Raw genomic sequence first — 17653 nt, forward strand, 5'->3', positions numbered from 1 at the left:
GCATTACTCTCCGTTCTTTAGGATGAGAGGTGCCTGTGCCCAGGAACAAGTTCTAACGCATTCACTGCATTCCTCAGTCTGCTCTTAACTTGAGGGTTAACAGAAATGTGGTCTTCGGAGCACGCACCACCCTCGAGATGCACCCGCCCTCAAAGCTGCTGAATTTCCCCTTCTGTACTCCTGGCCTTTGCAAGAGGCCGAGGCAGTATCAGAAGCGCCATCCCTTTCCCCTCCGATCTGGGCTCCGCTCCCCTTTTTCTCAGCCAAGCCTAGCGTCCAAAGGCACAGGACCACCCCCGGCCCCAGAGACTCCAGCCTTAGCATCGGCCCCACCCAACTCCTCCCTCCCGGGTGCGTGTGCGCGTTAGGGAGAGGGGGGCCTCCGGCCACTCAGGAGTTAAACTAGCAGCGGGACCGAAGGGGGGGGGGGGGGTGGCGTGGCATGCAGACGGGGAGGAGGCGACCGGAGCGGGCCGCGGAGGTTGGGGGAGCGGCGGCGAAGCGGGCGAGCAGGTTGAGCGCGAAGCCGGGAGGAGGGGCGCGCGAGGGCCTGCTCTGTGCACTTGCGGCCGCGCCGCGCGGAGGGAGCGTCCGGCTGTCGCCCGCCAGCCTCCGGCCACGACGCGCAGGGCGGCGCGGAGCCCGGGGCGCGGACGGCGCGGGCGCGGGCGGGGGCGGCGAGGACGGCGATTCTGCGGCCGCGCTCGCCCGGCCGGGGCCCAGGACCGCTGCCCGGGACGACTCGGCGGCGGGGAAGGCGTCCGCGACCCTGCCCGGCCTGCGCCGGGGCGGCAGTGGCGCGGAGGGAGGGCGCGCCCCGGCCTCCCCCAGCCCAGCCCCGGGCCGAAGCCGGAGCCGAGCGGGGCGCGGCGGCGCGGGAGGCGGACGGCGGTCCCGGGAGCCCGGACGGCGCCCGCGGGTGAGTGTGCGGCCCCGGGCTGAGCCCCGGGCAGCGCGGGGGCCCGTCGGCATGGCGGCGGGGGGACGCGGCGGGAGCGGCCGTGTCCTGGGGGAGGGGCGGGCAGTGGGCGGCCGCGGGGACGCCGGCCCCGGAGCCTGGGAGTCGGGGAGGGAGGCGGTCGCCGGGGCAGACGGAAGCAGGGCTGGTTCAGAAGGTAAAGAAGGCGGCCGGCCGCGCGCGCAGCACCCGAGGCGGCGGGGGAGGGGGCAGCCGGGCCGTAATCCCTCCGGGGGAGGCCCGAGATGCCCCAAACTGTTGCTGGGTAGAGCGGCGCCCGGAGATGTCGGGCAGCCGAGAGGTGGCCGAGGGGATAGGGAGGGCGGGACAGGGGCCGACTGGGGGGGTGGAAGCTCTCCGGGGCCGCTCGGAGCTCGGGTGTCCGCGCGGAGGGACAAGGTGGCCTTGGTGTCTGTCCGAAGTATCCGGAACCAGGAGCCAGGCTTCTCCCAGGCCAGCAGGGGTCTGTCCGCAGCCTGAGATGGGACATTTGAGGGTGGGGGATGGGCCGGCCTTGGTCCCTGCCGGGGGCGGGGGGGGGGGGGTTGCTCTGGGAGTCGGAAGCGGCTTCGGAAGGACAGCTCTGCGCCCACCGCGACACCCAGGAGACAGGAGGGGGCTGGCCAGCCACAGGTGGTCCGTCAGTCCTGCAGGCGAAGGGCGGCGCAGGCTCTGGCTGCCCAGCCAGCGAGGAACCGCTGGATGAGGGGGGACTGACCTCCATTTAGGGCTGAGCTGAGAAGCTAAAGAGGTGCGGGAGACCTGGGCATGGGGGGGTTGGCCCTAGGGGTGTTGCTTTGCCCCCCCCCCACCAGTCCCTGTTCTTCCTCCCCCGCCGAAAGAACAGGAAGGAAAATGTCAGCTGGGCTTTGTGCTCTGTTCCTCAGGCTGCAGCAGCTCCCATCTGTTGGAGCCAACGCAGCTTCTAATTGGGCGACCGGCAGGGTCGGGAGGGGGTGGGCTGGGCACGGCGTTCAGTTGCCAGAGGGTCGGTCAGTGCGCAGTTTGAAGACCCCCGTGGTGGGGTGGTTGAGAGAACGGCCTCCTCCCGGGGTCAGGGGAGTAGAGGCAGCTCCCCAGCAGCTTGGTGAGTACCACTGAGATTTGAGTCTTTCCATGTAGCAGGCCAACAGCAGACTCCCTCCTCCCCACCAGCCTGGGATGGGCTTTGGCCCCAGGTCTTCCTCCTGAGTAAGAAGGCCAGGTTGGGTTCCCAAAGCCCACTGCTTCTTAAAGGTCCCACCAACAAAGATCACTGGGCATGGGGTCGGCAGGGGTTGTGTCTAGGGCATTGAGCACCCCCCCCTTGCCTGTAGTTATGGGGGGGGGGAGTCAGCTGTAGGTGGCCTGACCCACTTTCCCAGCTGGCCAGGTGCCCTTCTGTGAAGAGGAAAGAGAAGGACACAGCTAGGGGTCTGAGCCTTCCAGGCCCTTTTCCTTCCCCCTGGGTTGGTTCACACGGAGTGTCCTCCTTCCTGCCTAGGGGGTCCCTCTGAACCTGGATGTGGCCCCGTTCTTTGGCAGGGATGGAACTAAGGGCACAGTGCTTCAGGGACTGAGACCTGCCCAGTGCCTGGTGGACACCTAGTATCTAGGAGCATCCCCAGATGCACACCCTCCCCCTGGCACCCTCCTCCCCTAGGAGCCAGCAGAGGCAGTGGGAACTCAGGGCTCTGCTGGGATGAATTCCCCAGCAGGCTGAGACAGCAGCTTTCCTCTGTAACTGTCCACGATTGCTCCCCACTTCCGTTCTTTTCTCCCTCTGCCTCCCTCCTTCTTCCTCGTTCTCTCCTCCCCTCACTCTCTTTCTTCCACGGGTATCTCCTTGTCTCCCTTTCCCTCACACTGCTCTCCAAGACCTCTCCCTCCCTCCCTTCCTGATCTCTGTCTATACCTTTGCCCCCCTTCTGTTCTGAAAACTGCAGCATAAACCACAAGGCAGGCATGTATGCTCAGTTACCGAACGTCCTGAAGGTGGGGATACACGCACTGTTGGCTTTGCTGTATCCCCTTTGCAGAGGAGGCTGGGTTGGTGGGCCTGGCAGCTTCATTTCCCTGGCATGCCCCCTGGCCCCTGCCATTTGCCCCTCCTAGCCCACCCCCATCCATCTTTTTATTTGAAAGAAAAAGAAAGTCCATTGCTTTTTTTTTTTTTTAAGCAATTTATTGAGCACCTACTATGTGCCTGGTACTATTTTAAGAGCAGAGGATATAGCAGTTAAACAAACCTCCATGTCTCAGGGCAGAACTGAACTTGTATTTGGACTTCCTGGCTGATTAGTTCTGTGCCCACCAGCCTCTTTCAAAGACCCACTGTTTGGGGGCGGGGAAGGGTAGTGTGAACAATCCTAGTGAAATGTCATCATCATCATAGCAAGTGACCCCTAGCAGGACAGCCCCAGCTCCTTACAGCATTACCACTTACCCCAGAGCTTACAGACCCAGGGTCATTCTGTCCTTAAGACATTTCTGATCTAAAGGCTGGCCCATTCGTATCTTACCATTTATCTGAGAGGTAGAGCAGATGGCCAGTGTTTCAGACGGAGAACAGAGAAAGAAATGTGTTATTTAGCACCTACTAAGCTCTAGTCTATCACGAGTTTTACAGAAATTATCCCATTTGATGCTCCTGATAACCTGAGAGCTAGATTGTCATCCCCTTCTTCAGAGCTAGGATACTGAGGACCAGAGAGGATAAACTACTTGCCCCAGGTCACACAGATCTCTGTTTTAAAAGCACTAATTGTCTGCAGTTCCTTTAGCCTCTGTGATGTCTGTGACATCTGGCCCCTCACACAGCTGTCTGAAGGTACATCGTACCCGTGTTTTTCAGAAGGCTGCCTCTTCACCTCAGCTAGAATGTTAGAATATATAAGGATCTGCTGAATGGTTGCATGAATACGTTTTCTCAGGGACTCGGCGGGGGCTTCTTGGAGGAGTTGGGACCCTGAGAGAGGAGGTGGGGAGGGTAGCCGCTCTTCCTCATCCCACACAGATCAGTGACAAGCTATAGGCAGGCAACCACCCCCGACATGCACCCCCACTCTGCATCCAGGTAGATCTGATGGGAAATTGCTGTTTTCACTCAGGGTCGGGGTGTAGGAGCTTGGTCCATGGCCACTGTAATGAGTCAATATCACCGGTGTTTCTCAGCCTCCTCTGGCTGGCCTGGGCTCTATAAAAGCTCCAAGGCCAAGAATGGGGGTAGGATCCTTTGAAGGATGCAAGAGCTACCTGGAGGGACAATGGGCAGGGCCTGGATGGGGGGGGGGGAGTGATCAAAGAACAAAAGGAGAGGAGCACAAAGGCTGAAGAGAAATTGGGAAACAACAAACCCAGAGCAAGAGACAAGACAGAAGCAGGGCAGAGGAGGTGTGCGGTGGGATCCCTAAGACAGCGAATAAGAAGGGCACCTTTATCTCCTACATCTCTGAGAGGCTTGGGTTTCTCTGTCCTGCAGCTCAGAGGCTGGAATAGTCACCAGGTTAGCCTCAAACAGGCATTGGCTTATGCAGTCAACCCATCCTTTCTAAGCACCTACTGTGTGCACAGCCCCGTGCCAGGGACAGAGGCTCATCAGATGTCTCCCCTGCCTTGCAAGAGTTCGCAGTAAGAGTGTAGAGTCTGGAGCCACACTGCGAGGGTTCAAATCCAGGGTCCACCTGGGTGGAGCTCCACTTCTAGCTGTGTGACGTTGGACCTAACACCTAACCTCTCTGTGCCTCGGTTTCCTTGTGTCTAAATGGGATAACCATAGAACCTACTTCAGAGGGTCGTTGTGATGATTTAAGGAGTGAACCCATGTAGCGAGCTCAGAACAGTGCCTGGCCCGGGAAGTGCTGTGGGACTGCCACTGTCATGAAGTGGGGGCAGGCTTACAACAGTGAAGTGCTGTGATACAGGGTGCGCAGACAGGGGACTGGCTCTGTCTGCGGGTTAGGAAATGGCTCTCAAAGGACATGACATTTGGGGCAAGGCTTGAAAAGGAGTCAGCCGGGCACAGATGTTGGGTCTGGGGACCGTGGTGCAGAGGAGCCTGGGGCCCCGGATTCGTGGATGAAAAGGGGCCTGCTGTATGTGCGTCACCGTCTGTGGACATCAGGAACACCTTGAGTGTGGCTCACCTTGGCCTCTTTGTCTCCAGTGCCCGGAGACATTGTTGGCCTTTGGGCAAGGGGTCTGGTGCGCCCCTGCTGGGACTGGCCTCACAACCATGTCCTCTCCGATGTTTCCATGGGCTAAGGGAGCTGTCTTGTAGGAGGTGAGCAGAACCAGGTTTGGTGTAGAACTCAGTTTCTCTCTGGACATTTCTCCCCAACTCCCGCCCCACTCCTTCCCTGCGGATCAGCATTTGATGGACTTGAAGTGGGTCCCGAGCTGAAGAGGAGGCGGGGGTTCCTGGGGAGACGACTGTGTCTCAGCGCCCCCCACACTGAAATGGCACTCAAGGTAGCCGCGGGTGTTTATTGAACACTTACTATGTGCCAGGTGCTGTGCCAAGTGCTTTACATATGTCCGCCCATTAAATCCTCCAAAACACCCCGATGGGGTAGGTGCTTTTATGACCTCAAATTTAAACGCAAGGAAACCAAGACTCAGGTTCAGTAACTTGCTCAAGGAGCGTAGCTGGAAAAAAACAGAGGAGTTAACGTTCTCTCTGACCCAAGGGCTCCTGCTCTGGAACCACTCCCGAATCCAGTGCCCCCTGGACCTCCTAGAACATTCTCTGGGGGCATCCTGCCCATTCCCCTCCCTCCCCCGGCTGAAAAGTTCCCGAGTCCTGTCCAAGGTAGGAACTGCCCGCCCCCTTTGGGGGACCTTCAGAGAAGGTCTCCCCTCTTCTTGCCCCGTAGGTCACAGTTCTTTGAGAGCCAACATTGTTTCCTTCCATTTTAGCTAAGTGCCTCTGGGGCTGCAGGGAGCCAGTGGCCTCAGAGAAGGGGGACCCTAAGAGCTAGTCCCCACAGCCACATCGTGGGAACCAATGTGAAGGTGACTTCTGGGAGATGTGAGCATGGGATGCAGACCCCAGACTGGGCAGATTCGTGGGGATGGTTTGGAGCGAGTGCTGTTAGTGCGGTGTCTCTAACTAGGGAGGCTTGTGTGTCTTGGGAGGAACAAGGACAGTCCTTCATATTTACATGTCACAAGGTGGATCATCCAGGGGAAAAAAAAAAACATACGCAAGAAGGGGCAGCAGAGTTAAGACAGCCAGCCCGGGTCCCCCAGGAAAAGTGGGACTGTCTTACCTGACCCTGTCTTTTTAAAGACAAAAAAGGAGAGAAGAAAGGCAGAAAAGGTTATGTTCCTCTTTAAAGTGTTCTCAGTATGAACTTCAAAGGCAGGTGATGAAGTGTCTGTCTTTGGCCTGGGAGGGCAGAGGTGTGACGTCCAGGGGAGCGAGCGAGCACAGAGGGGCAGCTGCTGGGCAAGCCAGACATTTAAAAGCTGTGTGTGGGGGTGGGGGGGTGGACTTGACACGGAACCTTGCCTGCCAGAGCCCCCGCCCCCCCTTCTACTTTGGGACAGACCTCCCAGTGGGATGAAGGCAGCTGGGGCTCGCACAGCTCCAGGCCTCTGAACTTCGGAAGGTGCTTCCCCAGCGTGGGCCCAGGAGTGGAATGCTGGAATCCCACTTCTGGAAGGGACTTCCAGAATGTTCCTGTCCATGGCCCATCTCTGGGCCATCTCAGACACAGGGTGGGACTGGGATCTCTTCATTCAGCAAGTATTTATTGCGCATCTGTGCTAGGCCCTGGGGGAACAGGAGGCAGTGAGCACCCAGAGATCTCTGTCCTTGTGGGGCTGACACTTCTCGGTCTGGGGAACACAGTACAATGAAGAGTATGTTTGAGACGGGCGAGTGCTGGGAAAAAATAATCAAGCGGGGGTGGGGCAGTGGGAGAGTCTGTGTTAGGAAGAGGAGAGTTTGTAATTCTGTACATGGTGGCCTGGGGAGACCTTGCTGAGACGATGACTCGTGAGTAAAGATGAAGAGGAGGCGAGATGGGAAGGGCACGTCAGGTGGAGGGAACAGCAGTTGCAGGGGCTCAGAGGCAGGGCTGTGCCTGGAGGGTTTGAGGGACATTCGGAGGCCAGATCGTGGAGAGCCTGGAGTGAAGAGTTTTCCTCAGAGCCAGATGGGGGGGCGCCTTTGCAGAGGTGAAAGCAGGGGTGACGGGAGCTGACCCTTTAAAACCTGAGGTTGCCGCTGTGTCCATGTCAGTGTTTCCCTGAGGGGCTAGTCAGGAAGTTCTCCAGCCATCGAAGCCAGCATGGTCCATCCCTCCTGACCCACTAAGTCCCAGTTTCCCGGGGACTGTCTCCCAGGCAGAGTGGGCCGTGGGGTAGGGGAGTAAGTAAAGAAGTGTAAGACACGGTCCTTGCTAGTAAGGAAACCCACCAGTCTGCTGGGGAGGCAAAACTCATACTCACAAGCAATAACGAGGGAATAATACCAGACAGTTATTTAAAACCAGCACTAAACTGTGTGATTTAGACTATAAATGTTATCAGAACTGCGAGCTCTGTGTGGGAGTGTATAGGAATGCTTCCTCGAGGAGGTGCGACTGACTTGGGCCTGGGGAAGGGGTGCGGTGTGGCTCTGCAGAGGGGAGGGCTCTTCCGCAGGAACTTATAGCTGGGGGAGGGGGAGAAGGGTGACGGGGTGAGGGCATGCATGGGAGGGAGGTGTAAGCTCCCGGGGGCAGGCCCTCAGTCGAGGGTCCCTCCTTACCTTGCCATCCTAGGACGGGAGAACAGCCCTTTAGAGAATGAAAACCTACTCTCCTGTGCCCCTGCCCCTCTCCTCTGGAGAGCCAGCCATCTCTGTCCTTTGAAGCCCTCTTGCTTTGAGAAGGCCCTGTTTTCCACTCTCTGGCTATTTTCATGTATCTGCACTCTCCTGGTCTGCCGTCATCCACCAGCCTCCCCCCAATCCCCCCTCCAACCCTGCCCCAACACCCACCCCCGGCCCCCGACTGGTTTTCTGGAATTCCCAGGAGCTCCCATTTTTCTACCCAGTCTGCAAGCGGCTTCTTGTCTCCCTTCCCCTCATTGCCTGTGCTCCTTTGAGTAGTTTACCCCTAGACCATTCCAGTGGGTTTCACTCCGAGTTAACTGGAAATAAAGTTGTGCAGAAAGGAGCAAGCATTGCCCCCATGGTGGGGCGGGATGGGGGGTGGTAAGTCTGTCCTTACCCTGGAGAGAGGCTGCCTGGGGCTCGGCAGTTTGGGCTCACTCCTGTCACGTGGAGAGAGATTGCTCTGGAGTGGAGTGGGGTCCATGGATAGTGCCCTCACCCACCCGAGACCCAGGTGGACCAAAGAGCGCGGGCCAAGGGTCACATGGGCAAAGCCGCCTGCTCCACAGTCTTCTCCCCTCTGGGTGGTGGGCAGCCTGAGAAAGGAGAGCCCAACAGCTCTACCCCAGAGGCTCCCGGCATAACCACCTAGAAGACACAGGCCCAAGCTCAGAGCTCCTCCCCGCATGGTTCACAGTCCAGAGCAGCTGGCATCGGAGCTGGGTTAGAGCCCCTTCCCTAACCACAGGCCCTTGGGCATTTGACCGGACCTCTCTGAGCCTCCGTTTCCTCCCTTATAAATCCAAATTAAAGGCGCCCACCTCTTGGGGCAGTTCATACCCAGAGCTGACGGCGGCAAGTGCTCAGGGTGTGCGGAAAGCTTTACCTCATTTCCACAGAACGTTGTGAAGCAGATATGATTCTCCCCGATTTTGCAGTTGAGGAAACCAAGCTGGGAACCATTAAGTAACTTGCCAGAGGCCACGCATGGCCAGCAAGCGGCAGAGCTGGAATTCAGCCCCAAACCTTCCTGACGCCAGAGCCCGGCTCCACCAGCAGCACACTAACCGAACTAATCTGTGTAAGTGCCCAGCTACAAAGTAGAAGCTCAGTAAATGTGAGTTCCTTTTCTCCCGCATGTCCCCCAGGGCAACTCCTCCAAAGAAGAGCTTTCCCACCACATCCCGTTGCTTTTCCAGTGTCCCGGGGGACATATGACAGAGGGAGTGACGAGAACCAGCTGTCTGCTTATACCAAGGGTAAAAATAAGGCTGGGAGAGGGTGAGGAATTTGCATAAAATCTGAAAACACCTGGGCTGTGATTAATACCCGGCGCACCTTTCTTGTGAGAGTCCCGTTGTTTCGGACGGTCAGCAGAGGGGGGTCCCGCAGAGGTAGGAACGGAGGCCACCATGTCCCCCAAGGGCAAGTCGGGGCCTGTCCCACCTGCAAAGGCTAGAGTTGATCCTTACGGGCCCCAAAAGGCGCTAGCAGGAAGATTCTCAGACCTGTGCTTACTGAACTTGGGCACTGTTTCCGGAGTTTGTTATAAATAATCTGGGGAGTCCTCTGGCTAAATCCAGGAAGAAGACAGACAGTATTGAAGGTCAGGGTGTGGGAAGGAAGGATGCTCTCTCAGCTTTATGACGATGAAATCAGTATCCCTTCTGTGAGCGAGGGGGGTAGGTAATGGGCCACAAAGAACAAGGTCATGGCCTCAGGGAACTTTCAGTCTGCTGGGAGAGATCACATGCCGCATACACAGTTCCTCTGGCTGCCCCTGGAAATAAAAATAAGAGCAGATGATGCAGAGGAGTCTGCACGCAGGGGTGCGCACGGGGTGGTGCGGAGAGAGCCGAGACGGGTGGGTTCCCCAAAACGTCTCTCATGATTTCCTCCCCGCAGCCCCTTTTTCTGGTAGACATAGAGACCCATCTCCTGCATCGAGGCAGCCCGAGCCTGCCAACATGCACCCTCGAGGGGCAGTCCACAGGGTTCCTCCAGGTTTCCTCGCCAGGACCCCTCCGGGAGGAAAGAACATGTCCAAGTCATAGCACTTTAAAACTGGCAGCAATCGAGAGTCCTCTGGTTGTGGGGCTTTCAAACATTTCTAGAAATTGATCCTTTTTTTTTTTTTTTTAATGCCAAAAACAAACTATACAGCTGACCCTCAAACAGCACAGGTTTGAACTATGCGGGTCCGCTTAGACATGGACAGTTTCAATAAATACATCGGAAAACTATTTTGTAAATAAGTACAAATTCCTTTGTCGTTCTCATTTTTTAAATATTTATTTATTTATTTGACACAGAGAGAGAGAGAACACAAGTTGGCAGAGAGGCAGGCAGAGAGAGAGGGGGAAGCAGGCTCCCTGCTGAGCAGAGAGCCCGATGTGGGGCTCGATCCCAGGACCCTGAGATTATGACCTGAGCTGAAGGCAGAGGCTTAACCCACTGAGCCACCCAGGCGCCCTATATCGTTCTCATTTTGGAGGTCCAGCGTGAGTAACCCAGGTAGCATCTCCAGTGCTCGCATCACGTAAGACAGCCTCGGTAATGGTACTGACGGATGATTCATCTTATAAACAAATGACGTACATTTACGGTATCGATAAACACAGCACAGCGCTGTAAATGTGTTCTCTCTTCCTTTTGACTTTTTTTTTTTTTTTAAGTAGACTCCATGCCCAGCATGGAGCCCAACACTTGAACTCAAGGCCTGAGCTGAGATCAAGAGTCGGGTGCTTAACAGACCGAGCCACCCACGCTCAGTCTTGTGACGTTCTTAACAACATCTTTTCTCTTAGCTCACTTTATTGTAATACAGTATATGATACATATAATGTGCAAAACACATGTTAGTCAGCAGTTTTTGGTATCAGAGAGACTTCTGGAAGGTCAGCAATAGGCTATTAGTCATTCAGTTTTTGAGATTTGGGGGAGTTGAGAATTACACATGGATTTTTCACTGAGCCTGGTGGGGGTGGGTGGGTCAGTGTGTTGAACTTCGTTTTCTCCAAGGGTCAGTGATATGTGTGTAGGCAGGAGACTCGTGGCCTCCCAAAGATGAATGCTTGCGAATCCGCAGAACCTTCGAATATGTTATGTTGTGTTACGGAGGACAGAGGACGGTACTAAGATTGCAGGTGGAATTAAGGTTGCTAATCAGTTGCCCTTCACATAAGGAGATTATCCTGCATAATCCAGGTAAGGCCAGTGTAATCAATCACAGGGTCCTTTAACCTGTGGAGAAGGGAGGCAGAAGTTGTGAGAGCGATGAGATGTGAGGAAAGACTTGGTAAGTCTTCCATCTCGAGGAGACAAAAGGGGCCGTGAGCCAAGGCATGTGGGCAGCTCTAGAAGCCGGAAAAGGCGAGGGAGGAGGTTCTCCCCTCCGAGCCTCCAGAAGGAGCACAGCCCCGCGTGGCTGTCCGGAGTTAGCCCAGTGAGACCCACTTTGGACTCCTGGCCTTCCAAACTATAGGATAACAAATGGGTTATTTAGGCTTCCAGTGCTGTGGTTGTACATGACACCCGCAGCAGGAGACTGGTGGGGCAAAGCCAGTGGGCCAGAACCCCACGGCCTTGGCCTCATCCTGACCCATAGGCGCAGAGGAGCCCCTCCTAACTCGGAAGCTCGGGAGAGCTCGGTTGGAAATACACCGTGTGGGAAACCCGATCGAGTTATTCTCAGATAATGAAACTGAGGCCTCAGAGAAGGGCGTGTGCCGAGGTCACCCTGGGCTGGTGGAGGCAGGGGCTGCTCGCTCCTGTCTTGTTGGAAATTGCGGGTGCTTACACGCATTCGCTCAGTCCCGCGTCCGTTTCCAACAAGCGTTATGTGTGTCTTCTTGCCGCCAAAGACCCGGTGCTGTGCGTAGCGTGGGGCAGAAGCAGAAGTGAGTTCCAAGCCTGGGAAGATGGGACAGTGCTGCCTGAGTGCCGGTCCTGCCCGCAGCCCCTCCCTGGGCTCAGTTTCCTCCAAGCCTGGGCAGTCAGCACAGGCGGCCTCAAGCCCCAGGGCCAGGGCCGGCCGCAGCTGGGTTAGCACAGCCACCTCCTCCAGGTGCGGGCGGGGCTCCGTGAGGGCGGGGCTCGGCCCCCCTCCCCCAAACCCCAGCCCCTGGAGCACCTGCAGGGGTGCAGGGCCGGCCCGGGGAGAGGGCCCAAGGCCCGGAATCAGCAACCTGAGAGCAGAGCGCCTTATCTCCCCTCTGCCAGGCGCGCTGGCCCTCCCAGGTCTCCCCACAGCACACCTGAGCCACAGGCCGGCCCCAGGGCTGCGGGTTCCTGGTATCGGTCTCCATGGCAACCCCGTATTTGCCGTTCTGGTTTCTAATGACTTATTGGCATGTGTGGTAATTTGCAGAGCTTGGCAGGCAAAGCTGGGGGAGCTAGGAGGAGGTGGGGGTTGGGGGGGCCGCGAGAGGGCCATGACAATGGCGAGGGGGTTGGGGTTTGGGATGGAGAGAGAGGCCCGCTCTCCATCCCACCCCACCCTTTCCCATCCCTGCTGATTAATCTCTGGAGTAAGGGAGCTGCTTCAGGCCCAGGGCCCCCTCTCTCGGGAGCATCGGCTCTCTCCCGGCCCCTGAGAGGGAGACAGGTGGACAGACAGATGCAGAGCACAGCTGCTCACCTGTCAGGCAGAGGCAGGCAGGCAGGGGGCAGGTGCGGGGGGTAGCCAACAGCCGTGTTCATCGCCGGCAGGTCAGAGCGCCTGTGTTTGCTGATGCTCTCCTGCCTGCTCCTGGGGTCCACTAGTCGCTCTGCCTCGTGGGAAGGGAAGCTGGGAAGGTCTGTGGCCAGGACGAGTCCTCCCTGGCCTTCGCGGGGCTCAGAGAACCAAGCCCAGCAGCACTGAATGAAATGCCAGGTTGCCTGGGTCGTGGGTGAACCAGGCAAACAGTCAAAGGGGGCGAGATGAGTGAGGGCCTGACCCTCTTCACTTTCCTTCAGCAAAACTTAGCCAACTTCGGAAGCAGTTCCCCGGGGTAAGGCAGGAGGGAGTCCCCAGCTGGGTTGCTGCAGCCTTCCTGCACACTTCTCTGCCTCCCCCTTTGCGTTCGTCTCTCTCCATTCTGTTCTGTTTGCGTGCCCTTAGAGGTGGCCTGGTGTGCCGCGAAGATCGCGGTCTTTAAAGTGGGACACTTCTGGGTTAGGATCCTGCGGCCCTGCTTGCCAGCTCTATGACCTTGGGCATGTTTCTTTACTTCTTTTTGAGCCTCGGTGTGGTCCTCTATAAAATGGGGTTAAGGTACCCATCTCGCAGGTTGTGGAAACGAAACCAGCCCATACTTGTGAAATGCACGGCACCCAGTAAGCCCCAGTAAATACCAGAGAGTTTTAGAAGTGATCTTGGATCGACGCAAATACACAGGAGCAATGTGATCAATAATTCAAGAAATTCCAGTGGGCTTGAGTTTTCTTTTTTAAGTATTTGAGAGTAGTCTTCGTCTATTCAGTAAATACTCATTATCTACTGTGTACCAAGTACTGGTCAAGTGTTGGGTTGTTCCTGATACTTTGTGGTTAGGGTGGAATCAGGCTGCAGGTGCATACCCCAAGCATATTGAATCCGACGGGAGATAGGAGAGGGAGGCCGAGGAGGGCCAGGAGCCGCAGGAGCCACAGGAGCGTGGTCCAGGATCAGCCACAGAAGTGGATCTTCCGTGGATTTCTGAGAAGCAGCTGGCCCCAAGAGAAGGGTGTGCATTGTGACGGCTCTGTCCCGGTCCTGTGCAGACGCACCTGCTGCCTGACTTCTCAGAAGCAGTGAGTCTGTTTGTGGGGCTGGGCAGTGGGTGAAGGAGCCCGTCGTGGCTCTTCCTCCACTTCCGTAAGCCCCTGCTGAGGCTTGAGGGGGCCACCTGGGCAGGGACCACCCAGCCACCAGACAGAAGAGGGGCAGACGCACCTCGCCTCCCCTGGGCACCTGAGCAGATCACAGCTCCTCGGCTGGTGCTGGGCGGGAGGCGGGAGGAGCAGGGGGGAGCTGGGAAACTTGGCTCCCGTCTCTGTCAGCAGATGGACTTCTGCCGGCAGCGGGAGTCTGTCTGTTCTTCCACAAGCCTCCCCGCAGCCCCCTCCAAGACCAAGCGGCAGAGATGCGCACGACGGAACGTCACACACGGCGGGGGCCCTGGGGAGTGTCTGGCCCATGCTTCCCCACTTTCTCATTCACATTAGAGCACACGTGCCAGCGATGATGGCTCAGGGACTCCAACCAGGGGGTGGGGGGTGGGGATCAGTATCTCTGCATGCCCGAACCCATTCGTGGCTCCTTAATGTCACTGAGGAAGGTCCAGCGTAGCCAATCCCCCCAACCTATTTTTATTGATGAGAAATGTGAGACTCCAGGAGGGGCAAAGACTGGCCCAAGGTCACACGGCACGTCAGTTTCGTCAGAACTACCTATGACTCTCCTAACTTCTGACCCTGTCGCCATCTACTACCTCTTCTTATGATTCCCGTTTTCTTTCCTGAACTTTCACTCTGGAGAATGTACTTGAGATGCAAGCAGATATAATTTCTCTGAGAGACTGTTATTTCCCAAATCTCACAAAATCAGGCTGCATCCCCCACCTCCGTCACCAGCCACTCTCCTCATGCAGGGAAGCCTTTGGCATCTGCCCATAGGCACGCTCCCCTTTCCCAGGCCATCCATTGTCCTGGTTGAGACCAGCGACTCCATGGACCGCTCTAACTACCTCAAACTATCAGCCCTTCACGCCCCAGCCGGTCACCTGACAATCTGCCATCACCTGAAGGTCACCTGGTGGAGCCACCCTGCTTTCTGGTCACCACCTCCTGGTCACTGAGCTTGCTTGTCCAGTGACTCTCAAACAGGCATTCTGTGGCCTCATGGGGATCTTTGGTCCACTGGTCCTCTCAGTCCCTCTCCTCTCTTGCCGCCTGTCACCTTCCTCTGCCTTCCCTTCTCTGACTCCAGATACGTCCCTTGTCCCCTCATTGTAAGAACAGCCCCCTCCTATCCCAAACTCTCTTGACCCTCTGTCTTTTTACTGCCCCAGGCTGGCAAAGCCCCAGTTCTGGGCTAATCACTTTCTGCTGCTTTCCACCTGCATCCAAATAACTCAACCTGCTTAGAAAAAGGCACAAAATAAGGCAGATCGGTACCTCCAGAAATTCACCATCACTAAGCCACCTTATTCTTCAGGAGTGCCTGGTGCTCCCACCCGACTCCCCTGGCTGTCTCTCTTCTGACTCTCCACAAAGCCTGTTTCCCACATTCTTCCCCAGACCTCGACCTACGCCCGCACTCTCCTGGAGGACCTCAACTCCCACTGGCCAGAGAAATATGAATCCTCAGGCAGGACCCCTCAACTCAACGCACCAACGGCCCCTTGCACCGACACGCACACACCCGTCTCTGCACCAGTCCTCGTTCCCACCCTCCCGTTCCAGCAGAGGAGGCCATGTCCCAGTCCCCTTCTCAACCTGTGCTTTTGATCCTGCCCTCTTGTCCCTTCGGGAACATCCTTCCCATCACACCCACGCTTCCCCCATCTTCAACAACAAAACCAAAACCCTTCCTCAAGCGCAGCTCCACTCCCTGCTCACACCTTGGGTCCTTTCTCCTTCTGAGCCAGGTCTCTCGGGAGAGCAAACTCTCACCCCTGGCTTCTTGCTCTGCCCTGCTTCGGCCTGACTTCCTCCCCCCTCACTCTCCCGAAACAGCTCTCTGTGTCGTTATACCAGGGAGCATATTTTAGTGCTCAGAAGCATTTTTCACTCCTTTCTGACACTTCCCTTTCCCTTGGCTTCTCTGGTCCCCTATTCCTGGCTTCTCCGCATCTTGCTGACTCATCCTTCCCGTCTCCGTCTCTAAACGTTGGCGTTCCGTCTGGTCCGGTTCAAGGCATTCTCTTCCGACTAGACACTTGTCCCCAGGCCATCTCACGAAAGGCTTCTGTTATCAGCCCCGTGCAGGTGACACCCAGAAGCTCACCTCCAGCCTGCATCTTTTCATCTCCGTCGGTCCCCTTACGTGCCCCCGCCTAGTTGACTCAGCTGGATGTCTCGGGAAACCTCAGACTTGACATATCTAAAGACAGAGGCATGATTCTCCTCCTCACCCCCTCCCTGCCTTCTCCACCCCCTGCCGGATCCCCTTCCAGTGTCCCCTGGGTTTGTGAATGGCCCCCGCTCCGGCCCGTTGTGTGCACTGGGAGTCAGGGTCCACGCTTCCCCTGCATCCTGTCCCTCACCGGTGAGGGTGAGCACCCTGGGCAGCCCCGAGACCCAGCCCCCCACCCCGTCTCCACTTTACCCCAGCCTGCACCACTGAGGTCACCTTGTGACCGACATGTGAGCATCTCCCCTTGCACTTCAAGTCCAGACTCCAAATAGTTGCCAGAATGACCTTCCAAAGACACAAGTCTATCTGGTCACTCTCTCTCAGACCCTCAGAACACTTCTGTGGTTCCCAGTGCCCTCCCCAGCTCTGCACTCTGCGCACCGGCTTCCTCCAGTTCTGTGACTGCTAGGCTCTTTCTGGGCTCATGGCCTTTACTCATGCTGGTCCCTGGCCCTTAGCCACTCTTTCCACCCATACTGGTCCTCCCTAAATTCTTGCGGCCCTTCAGATCTCCGCCCAAATAGCCCTTCCTTTGAAAAGCTTCCCTTGGGGACCTCCAGAATCTTACCAGGCCCATGGTAGACACTCTCGCAATGTCCTGGATTCTTCCTTCTCACAACGTGCATCATGAGATCTAATTAGATAATTGGGTGTTTATTAGATAAACGTCTGTCTCTGCCAGTGGACTGTGACCCCATGAGAGTGAAGGCCCTATCTGTTGAGTTCACCAGGCACTGGCGTTTGGCACCTATTAGACATCCAAAAACTGTTTGGGGTGTGAATTCATTAGTGAAAGCTCTTTAGACAGAAAAAGGATCTCATGGAAAAAGCTACCCCCTGAGTGTGGCATTGGTAGACCAGATAACCACTGCCTGGCCCCTGCTCCTCTCTCTTTTCCTTTTCTTTCTCTGTCCTTGCTTCACTAAAGACTCTGCCCAGATTCAAAGGGGATTTACTCTGATTTTCCAACCAGAGGTGCAGGTTGAAGGAACCAATTTCGGGAGCAATAACAGTCATCAGCCCCATCTGAATACTCCCTCACAACCTGCAAGGCTCTTTCCTGTACATCACGGTGTTTGACTTTCTGTGTCCCTGGAGCCACACCCCAGCTTCTGGCATCTTCGGAACCCTTGCTGCACCATGGGGGAACCCACAGCTCAGGAAGGTTTGGTGGCTTTCCCAGCATCGGCGTTGGTCAGTGAGGAGGTGGACTTGAACCTGATGTCTGTGGCCCCGCTTTCCATGTGTTGTGCACCGCTCCGTGCACAGGCTTGTAAAAAGAGCATCTGGATTATCCACCGTAGTGGAAGGAGGAGTGGTCCACCAATGTCCACCAAAGACAAAAGCCCACGCAAGGAGGGAAGGAGAGGGTGGGCCTGGAAGGTGACGCATGGGTCGGTTTGCAGTAGGCTTTCCCGCTATGGGTAAGGCCGGTCCTAGTTGGCTTTGCAGAGCCTGTGCTGCGCCCCTCACCTTCTCAGATACTTCCAGCCTTTCACTGAAGGCTGGGACAGAGGCACTGATTCGGCCCTCTCTGGGGTCCCGGCAGCAGGAGCGCCCAGGGAATCCATAGAGTCAAGAGCAGGGGTGGCTCAGGCTGGTGGAAGACAGTGGCTCCTCGCCCCTGCCTCCTGAAGGACAAAGCCTGGGCTCTTGAGACATTCACGGCCTCCCTGGCTTGGCTTATGCCTACTTTGCCAGCCTCTTCCCCGTCCCTCTTTGCCCCCCAGAAGCCAAAGTAGAACCAGCTGCCCCTGGTTTTTCAGCCATCCCGTGTGGCTCATACCTCTTG

General features: G+C 56.7%; 1 protein-coding gene across 3 annotated transcripts in view; it reads left to right on the forward strand.

The window, feature by feature from the left end:
- The first annotated feature begins 486 nt into the window (after positions 1 to 486).
- Positions 487 to 17653, forward strand: part of LRRN2 (leucine rich repeat neuronal 2) — a 60032-nt gene continuing 42865 nt past the window's right edge. For 2 of the 3 annotated variants that reach the window (XM_045983504.1, XM_045983502.1), the window contains exons 1-2: positions 487 to 919; positions 8699 to 8841. The gene's annotated coding sequence lies outside the window, so the exon portion shown is untranslated. The remainder of the gene's footprint in view (positions 920 to 8698; positions 8842 to 17653) is intronic. The other variant, XM_045983503.1, reaches the window with a different exon arrangement.

Source organism: Meles meles, chromosome 17, assembly GCF_922984935.1.
Source record: "Meles meles chromosome 17, mMelMel3.1 paternal haplotype, whole genome shotgun sequence".
NCBI lineage: Eukaryota > Metazoa > Chordata > Mammalia > Carnivora > Mustelidae > Meles > Meles meles.